At 33.3% G+C, this 8,998-nt stretch overlaps 1 pseudogene across 1 annotated transcript; it reads left to right on the top strand.

Annotated features, from left to right (window-relative positions):
* Window positions 1-3,914: 3,914 nt before the first annotated feature.
* Window positions 3,915-4,814, top strand: LOC102880927 (annotated as a pseudogene). The gene has a single exon (XR_001516938.1). The product of XR_001516938.1 is annotated as a methylsterol monooxygenase 1 pseudogene (transcript).
* The last annotated feature ends 4,184 nt before the right edge of the window (window positions 4,815-8,998 follow it).

Here is an 8,998-nt window from a genome sequence, read left to right as displayed (position 1 = left end):
TGTGTCAAGATAGACTTATACACATTTTTATAAACCATGAAACAATATTATATTTTGTTTATGGATACAAACACATGTAGTTAAGAGCATAAAAATATAGACCTACTTCAGAATGGTGATCACCTTTGAGGCTCAGGGAAAGAAATAAGGAAGAGAAGTTTTCATCTTTACCTGTTATATTTTATTTCTTAAAAGGAATTTAAGGCAAGAGCAGCAAAATGTCAGCACATGTTGAAACTGGTTAGTGAGTATCTAAATCTCTACTGTTGCCACCAATTTTCATAATTTTATATAATTTAATAATGTAAAAAACAATATTTATAAGCTTTATTTATTTCTGTGTTCTTCAAATTTTTAAGTCATCAGCTAAATTAACATTCCTTAAGCACATATGAGAAAAGTATTCCTTAAAAACTGATAATAAAAAAATGAAAGGATTAGGAAGTACAAACTGGCAGTTACAAAATAGTCACAGGGATGTAAAATACAGGATAGAGAAAGTAGTCAATAGTATTATAATAACTATGTAAGGTGCCAGGTGGGTACTGGACTTGTCAGGGGATCACTTTGTAAGTTATATAAATGTCAAACTACCTTAAACTAATATAATATTAAATCATAAAAAATAGTTTTTAAACTAATAATAAAAAGTAACAAACTTTATTTTTCTCAATTGTCACTATGATATCAAATATAAAATTGTGAAAACAAAAAAATGTATAAATAAAACACTTCAAAGTGGTTTTGAATTCTTTTTTAAAATTCAAAAAAGAATTTTCTATATCTTTATCTTATGTAGAAATGAACTTGAAGGCTATAAGGGAAAAAAGAAGACCATGATTTATCCCCATCTAGAATGCACTGGTTAAATAAACCCGGAATTGGCTGTTCAGTGTTTTCTTAGAGGACTTAAGTGACTTACTTAGACATTCGATATTTGAAACAGGATAACTGGCTTTCAGGCACATCTTAGGCCATAATTCCAACTGATTTCTTTCTGGTAGGACAAAGTTCCCATGTGCCCAGCTTCTAAAATGTTATCTTAGTAGACTTGAAATAATATGAAATAATATTGAATATCAATTGTAATTGAAAAATTAAAAAAAGGAGAAGGTGAAGGGGAATAAGAGATTCAAATTTCCAGGTATAGAACAAGTAAGTCATGAGGATGAATGTACTGCATGGGAAATACAGTCAATAATATTGTGATAGCGTGTGGTGTCAAATGGTTGTTGAACTTATGGTGATCCCTTCTTTAGATATAGATATGTTGACTAACCATTGTGTACACCTGAAATTAATATAATATCATATGTTAGCTACATTTTAATAAAAATCTTTAAAAAATATTATCTTAATTTCACCTGCAGAAATTAGATTGTCCAATTTATGTGTGGGGAGTTAGAAATTTTTCACTTGACTTTCTATATATAATGTGTGCCTTCTTGCAGCAGGGCCCTTTGGTGATCATAAACATTGAAAAGATTACGGAGTCCTCCCACTCCATTGGTAATTCAAAATTTTATTATGACACAAAACTTCCATGCATGCTGAAATTAAGAGTTTCTTTCTATATTTCTATATTTTCTATATTTCAGAATTTCTAAAATTCTAGAAAAGTATGTCAAAGTTAACTTTATTTTTAGGGAGAGGGTGCCCTTACTTTGTTGATGCTTTGAGCATATCATAATCTTTTGAGTAGTCCTGCACTGCCTCAGCTATCAATAAAGCTAAAGGGCTCGTTAAGGAAACGAGCCCTATTTTAATCTAAGTGACAGAGAAAGCTACTAGGGCTTCTAAGTTTTCTCACTGGTTTCTGGACTCAGATTTTAGTCTGAAATAGCAGACACTCAAGTAATTGAATGAATAGCCCCACATGGCTGAAGCCTAACTTTGAAATGTTCATTTACACTCTCTCTTCCTCTGCCACAAAACTAGAATGTAAGACATCAGTGGAATTTGGACCTACGACCTTCTCAATACACTGCATGAACCCTTTTTGAAAAGACTGTACTCTTCAGCTTCAGGACAGCTTTTGTTGTGTTTGATATGGTGCAATGACTAAAATAAGATTGCCGAAATGCCTTTCCCAGCCAATGCTACAGATCTCTGCAAATAAAGGTCATGTAAAAATATGCTCATTTAGGGTTCTAAAAGGTTAATTGTAACTACGAGTATGGCTTTAAACCAATTAATTTTAAGCCCATGCAATCTTACCAAAGGGCTTTATATTTTTATAAACTTGTTTCAGCTATCTTTTTGAGAGCAGAGACTGTCTCTCTGTGATATTCTGCATTGTACCCAATGAAATTGTGGGTGAAACGTTCAGTTGTTATGTTGCAAATCATAAGTCACCTGTTTTCAAGTTACATAAAGATATTAGAACGTATATATTCACATAAATTCACATAAATCTAAAAGGTCAATATACTGATTTAAAAAAAAGCACTAAAGGAATCACATGCAATACTACAGTAGGAAATACCACTTGAGACCTTTATGAAAAACTTTCCTTTTCTTTTTTTTGAGACTCCAAATCAGTTTAGTATATCCAAGAACTCTATCAACCAACTTGTCAATTAATCAATGTTACTGAGTCCCCGTTATATGAAAAAAAATCTTTACAGTTACTACGGGGAATATAAAAAGCATAAAGTAAGGTTTTTGCCTTGAAGAGATTTATAATTTAGCAAGGAAGAAAAGGCTTAAGTACATTAAAACATAAATTGCAACATAAGAAAACAATACAAAGCAGACAGAAGCAATACATGGTCAGTGGTATAAACTCTAAAACATAATGCTTTCATAAAAGAAAAAAAATCATTGCAGAAGAAAACTTTGTATGTGAAAATTTCATGATTTAACCAAGAAACACTGAAGGACAAGCAAGCCGCAGACCAGTTAGGCAAGAGAGTTCCCTCGCTCTGATGTTAAGACAACACTAAGTCAAAACTATTTGGCTATTTATATGTCTTCAAGGAGTCAGTCTCTGGGGAGACCGAAAACATCTACCACTCAAAATATTGAAAATATTGTGCAATTAAACTTAATTGAAATTTTTGTCTTTTCTCTTTTTAAACACAGATATAGAAGGCTGAGATAATCGTACACCTCAGTTGATGATACGCTATCAAAGATGGTGCAATGCCCCTCTCTCTCCCTCTTTCTTTTTAAATTTTGCATTTACTTATACCCTTTATACCCATGTTTCACTCCCTTTTCTCTCTTCCCTCATAGATAGCCATTCTGATGTATTTGATGTGTTTAACATGTATGATTACATTTGCATGTGTTTTTACAAAACAGATATCATTTTGTCTGCATGTATTTTTTGTAACTGCTTTATCAAGATATAATTCATACACCATACAATTCACTAGTTTAATGTGTACAATTCAATAGTTTTTAGTATATTCACAGTTGTGCAACCATCACCAGAATCAATTTTATCATTCCCAATGAAACTCTGTACCCATTAAGTAGTTACTCTGCAAACCCCCTCTGCCCAGCTCCTGGCAACCAACCACTAATCTGCTTTCTGTCTCTATGGATGTGTCTCTTTTCGACATTTTACTAAGGAGAATCATACAGTATGTGGCTTTTGGTGTATATCTTCTTTGGAGAAATGTTTATTCTAATACTTTGCCCATTTTTACATTTGGTTGTCTTTTATTATTGTGTTAAAAGAATTCTTTATATTTTCTAGATACAAATTACTTATCAGGATTTTTTTTTTTTAAAATTTCTTGATAATGTCCCATGAAACACAAAAGTTTTCATTTTGATGAAGTTCAATTTGTCTATTTTGTTGTTGTTGTTGCTTGTACTTTTGATGCCATATCTAAAAAATGATTATAAAACAGTCTCCACACAATCATCCAGGTGAGGGGTCAGGAAGAGAATTTCTTAGAATTATAAAGCTGTCTGCAGAGATTTGAAAAATGGCAATAAATGAAAGTGTCAGCATCTTTGGTTCAGCATCCTTGACTGTGGATTATGCAGTTTTACCTTTAGCTGAGAATCCTCTGCAAAAACCATTGAAAAATGCTTGGAACTATATGTTAGATAATTATACAAAGTTCTAGATTGCAATATGGGGATCCCTGATAGTTTATGAGGCCCTTTATTTCTTGCTCAGTTTACCTGGATTTTTGTTTCAATTTATACTTTACATGAAAAAGTATAAAATTCAGAAGGATAAACCAGAAACATGGGAAGTCCAAAGGAAATGCTTTTAAGTACTTCCCTTTAATCCTTTTGTATCCATCTTCCTTTGATTTGTGGAACTTATTTTAGAGTATTTCAACATTCGTTAGGATTGGGAAAGAATGCCAAGATGGTATAGGCTTTTGGCAAGATGCCCTGGTTGTGCGATGATTAAAGGTACCTGGCACTATTTCGTACATAGACTCTTACACGACAAAAGAATATATAAATATATTCATGAAAGTCATCATGAGTTTCAGGCTCCATTTGGGATGGAAGCTGAATATGCACATCCCCTGGAAACTCTAATTCTTGGAACTGGATTTTTCATTGGAATTATTCTTTTATGTGATCATATAGTTCTTTGGGCATGGATGGCCATTCATTTGCTAGGAACTATTGATGTCCACAGTGGTTAGGATATTCCTCTCAACCCTTTAAATCTCATGCCTTTTTATGATGGTTCCTGGCATCGTGATTTTCACCACATGACCTTCATTAGCAACTATGCTTCAACATTCACATGGTGGGATAGGATTTTTGGAACAGACTCTCAATTTATTGCCTACACTAAAAAGATGAAGAAGATTGAGAAAAAGACTGAATAAATATGTAAACCTTCTTGAAGATACATATTTTTCCTGAATTAAAACTAGTAGTTAACATTGCTTCTAGGGAGTAGAAATAAACATGTGTCTTGGCAGTTAAACGATGAAAAAAAAATAACCTTTATCTTTCTAGTGGGAACTTTTTCTACTTTCCATTCAAGTTTCGTATATGTAGAAATAAGTAAGGACATTTTAAAGGCCATGTTCTTAACTTTACAGAAAGGTTTACATAAAGTAAATGGAAGAAGGATTAATTTATGTCTTTCCCTCAGTAATACTGTGGGCCTAAAATTGAAATTGGTCTTTAATTCTTTAAAATATATAGTGGCCATTTCAAAAACTCTTAATAGTGGATGTTGGCCTCATCTTGAACTTTAAACATTTTTTAGAATTTGCTTAAAGATCAAAATATGGGTTGAATGACATCATCTGATGCAATATGAGTGGGGATGCAAAATCAAGAATAGACAACACCAAGAATTTCCATTCTTGTCTGGAGCTGGGGTGATTTTCTTTAAGAAGTCCTTTCAGGTCCCAGTGTACTACTGGCATCTATAAATTAAAGCAATTCTGAATTGATGTAAATGGAGTATTTTAGTTTAAATGTTTTCAAGTTTCTTGAATTTTTTTAAAATGAAGCTTTATTTCTGCCATTTACTGTTTAATTTTTGAAAATCAGGATTTTTTATTTCCCCCTCTTTTAATTCCTCCCTCCCCCCACACTTCCACCCTTGACCTGAATGTTACTGTCTCCCCTTAAGAACTGGATCTCTGAAGGTAGGGTGTCTCCTCCCCCGCCCTAGCCTGACACACCTGCACCTGGGGCCTGGAGCACTTGGGGTGCAAACCTAGGACCTTCTGTGTGTAAAGCAGATGTGCTAACCACTACGCCATGGAGCCACCTCTGAAAAACAAGTTTTTATTATACTTAAGCTGCATCTTGAAAATTTGTGAACTGATTTGGTGTATTCGCACTTGCTATTGAAATAAATGTAATTTTTTTACGCCTATAGGTGTTATAAGCGTAAAAAATAAAAAATAAGGGATTGTAAGCTGATAAGGTCCTTGCAATCTGTGAGGTCAACCAAGGGTTGCCTCACTTAAAAAAAAAACTATAGAACATACACCTATGTTTTATAGTTTTAGCTATAGATATGTATATATATATATACACACACATATATATATTAAGAATATATGTATATTCTTAATTTATACAAATGATAATTGTGAGATATAGATATATTTTAACTTTTTCCACATAAATTTTCCACACACAACTCCTTTCATAATTTACAAAATATACACTTGGTTTCGCTCTCCAATTAGGTAGAGTGTAAATTTTAATTTATAAACAAAAATTTTTTTCTCACCAGGCATTAGACTATTTCTGTTGACTATTTTTATGTCCCAAGGAGCACAGGTTCCCTGATGCCACCACAGCACAAACCCTGAGACCAGTGGCCAGTGGCCAGTGGCTGCCAGACACCTTCTGTGACTGTCAGCTAAAATTCTGAAAGCAAGTGATACAAAATGAGTGGATTTACTTGGAATGAGAAACTGACTTATTTCCTTCCTTCCTTCCTTCCTTCCTTCCTTCCTTCCTTCCTTCCTTCCTTCCTTCCTTCCCTTCTTTTTCTTTTTGGTGGGGAATTCAAATAGAATACTTTATTAATAGTTGTCTTTGTAACTGATTTATTTTCTTAAATTTAAACCATATAATATATATCTAAAGAAATTATCTGTTTAGAAAAATAACAAAAAGACTTTCCATAAAAGCTGACAAGAAGCCGAAAAAAGTGGATCACGTTCTGCTAATATAAAAGTTGTGGTGTGTGGAAAGGACCCCCGTGTCTATTTTGAACAGAGTTTGTAACAATGTCCACTTATCCGTAGCAAACGTAAATGACCAAGGCTATTCAAGTAAAAGTGACAGAAAACTGACATGACTGACAAGTCCAAATAAGATAACCTGCTATTAATGCACGTAATAAATATTGTATTATACCACTTTTGAATACTCTTAGTATTTTGAAAATAAACTGAGGTATTCAGTTTTTATTAGTAGAGCATTGTTTGTTCTACATTCCCACTAGATGAATATTGACCAAATGTTTAAATCATATCTATTGGAAAGGTGCTCAAGTATTAGCCTGGCTGGGAGTGGGGGGAGTTCCACAATCTCAGTGCAATAAAACTTGCAGCAAAACAAATTTTTTATCTCCCACCAGAGGAATTAACAAAGGGTCAGCCAATCTTCTGATAGGCTAGATGGGGAGAAGGTAAGAACATAAGCAGAGATTTTCAGGTGGCTACTGTGGCATGTTATGCGATAAGAGTAGTCACCAGCACAAGTAAGAGGTTTAAGGAAAAGACCAACAAGAGCACGTTTGATGGGATTCTTTGATGGCAGGTTCATTGTGAGGCCTGAATTACAAAGTACCCCAGGGGGTTCACTTATGGACAAAGGAGGACATTTGCAGGTGTCGGCCACCTGGGAATTCTGAGGATTGAAATGCATGAAGTTGCTTTCTTACTAGATCCTCCAGAGGAGTGCAAGACACCGGACGTTAACATTTGAAAGGAAATGTTGCATTGCAGGGATAATCTTGATGAATATACATTCCCGGGAACAAAACTTCTGTGTATATAGTGGTTGAAGGTAAATCCTGAGCTTCTAAAAGATAAATTAATAACTATCTCTGAGGAGCAGAACTGGATTAAGATATTTAGGAGCCCCAAACATAATAACAACAACAACTTACACTACCTTCGGAGAAAACAATTTTTTAAAAATAGATTAACTGTGAATAATGACCATAATAACATAAACACTGAATTCTTAGATAACCCAAATTATAATTTAACTCTGCTGGGAGGATAGGGTCTGTATGATGAGGATAAAAGAAAGAAAGGGAATTAAATCCTCTTCTATTCTGGTGGAAAGACATCAGAGAATTCCTAACCTGAATAATCAAGAAGTGGTAATAAAGCCTGCTAAAAGAAACGTGAAGATAAACATAAAAATAAGCAGATAAAGAAGGTGACAATTGTTTAATAAGGGGAGAATAGTGGGAAGGAAGGCAGGGAACCATTGTTTTTCATAAAAATTTATTAAACTATTTGAGTCCTTAAACTAATTTTATTTATAAAACTAAAAAAAAAAAAAAAGAGAAAGAAAAAGAAAGGAAGGAAGGAAAAGAGGGAGGGAGGAAGGAAGAAAAAAGAAAGAGGAGAAGGGGTGAGGAGCTGGGAAAATCACCCAGAAAACAATTGCAATAATCCAGGAACAACTGAACTCTAGTAGAGAGAGGATGGAAATGGATAAAAAGTGGGAGAAAATTGAAAGAAAAATTTTTTAAAGAAAAACTAGAAAAGGCTTAGGGCTTGCTGTGGAGGAGAGACACTAAGGTGCCAATCTCAAGTTGGTTTATTAAGAGAATAGTGTGTACTTAGAGAAAATTATAATTTATTATAATTATATTACAACATAATATAATTATATTAAAATTATATTATAATTAATATAATTAATATTATATTGCACACATTGTCCATCTCCTACAATTAACACATTATTATATACTGCACTGTTTTCTAATTATGTAACTGTAGAATTTAGCACTTTATTTGTACAAGGCTGTCATTCGCATGAACTGCTTCATGTCAGTATTGTTTTTACTATACTGTAAACTCCTTCGTTTTATACCACTTTTGCCCCCTCAGTACCACATAGCTGGGGATATAGTAATTTTTCTATAAACTGTTCTTGTTTAATAGATGACATTAGACTTTGAATATTAATAGCTGATAAGTAAAAAGAAATTCAAATCTGTAATTCTAAAGTTACTTTATTTACAAGTTGTTTATATATGCTATTTTATATAGACATATAATAACTAACACTTATACAGTAGTTTTTGTGTTCCGGACACTATTTTAAGTACTTTACATATTTTAATTTATTCACTCCTCTCACTGCCCCCACAAAGTAGGTACCTTTATTACGCTCGTTTCATAAATCAGGAAAGCAATGTGCAGGAAGATTTAGTAATTTGTTCAAGGTCACACAGTTACTAAGTTGCAGAGTCAGATTCAAACCCAGACAGTCTTACTCCAAAGTTTGCAGTCACACACATACATATGGTATACATATATCATAGTTTATACCCACATATTATGGT

This window comes from Pteropus alecto, unplaced genomic scaffold (assembly GCF_000325575.1).
Source record: "Pteropus alecto unplaced genomic scaffold, ASM32557v1 scaffold73, whole genome shotgun sequence".
Taxonomy (NCBI): Eukaryota; Metazoa; Chordata; class Mammalia; order Chiroptera; family Pteropodidae; genus Pteropus; species Pteropus alecto.
Note: the sequence above shows the minus strand (reverse complement) of the source record. Positions and strands in the feature narration are given on the sequence as shown.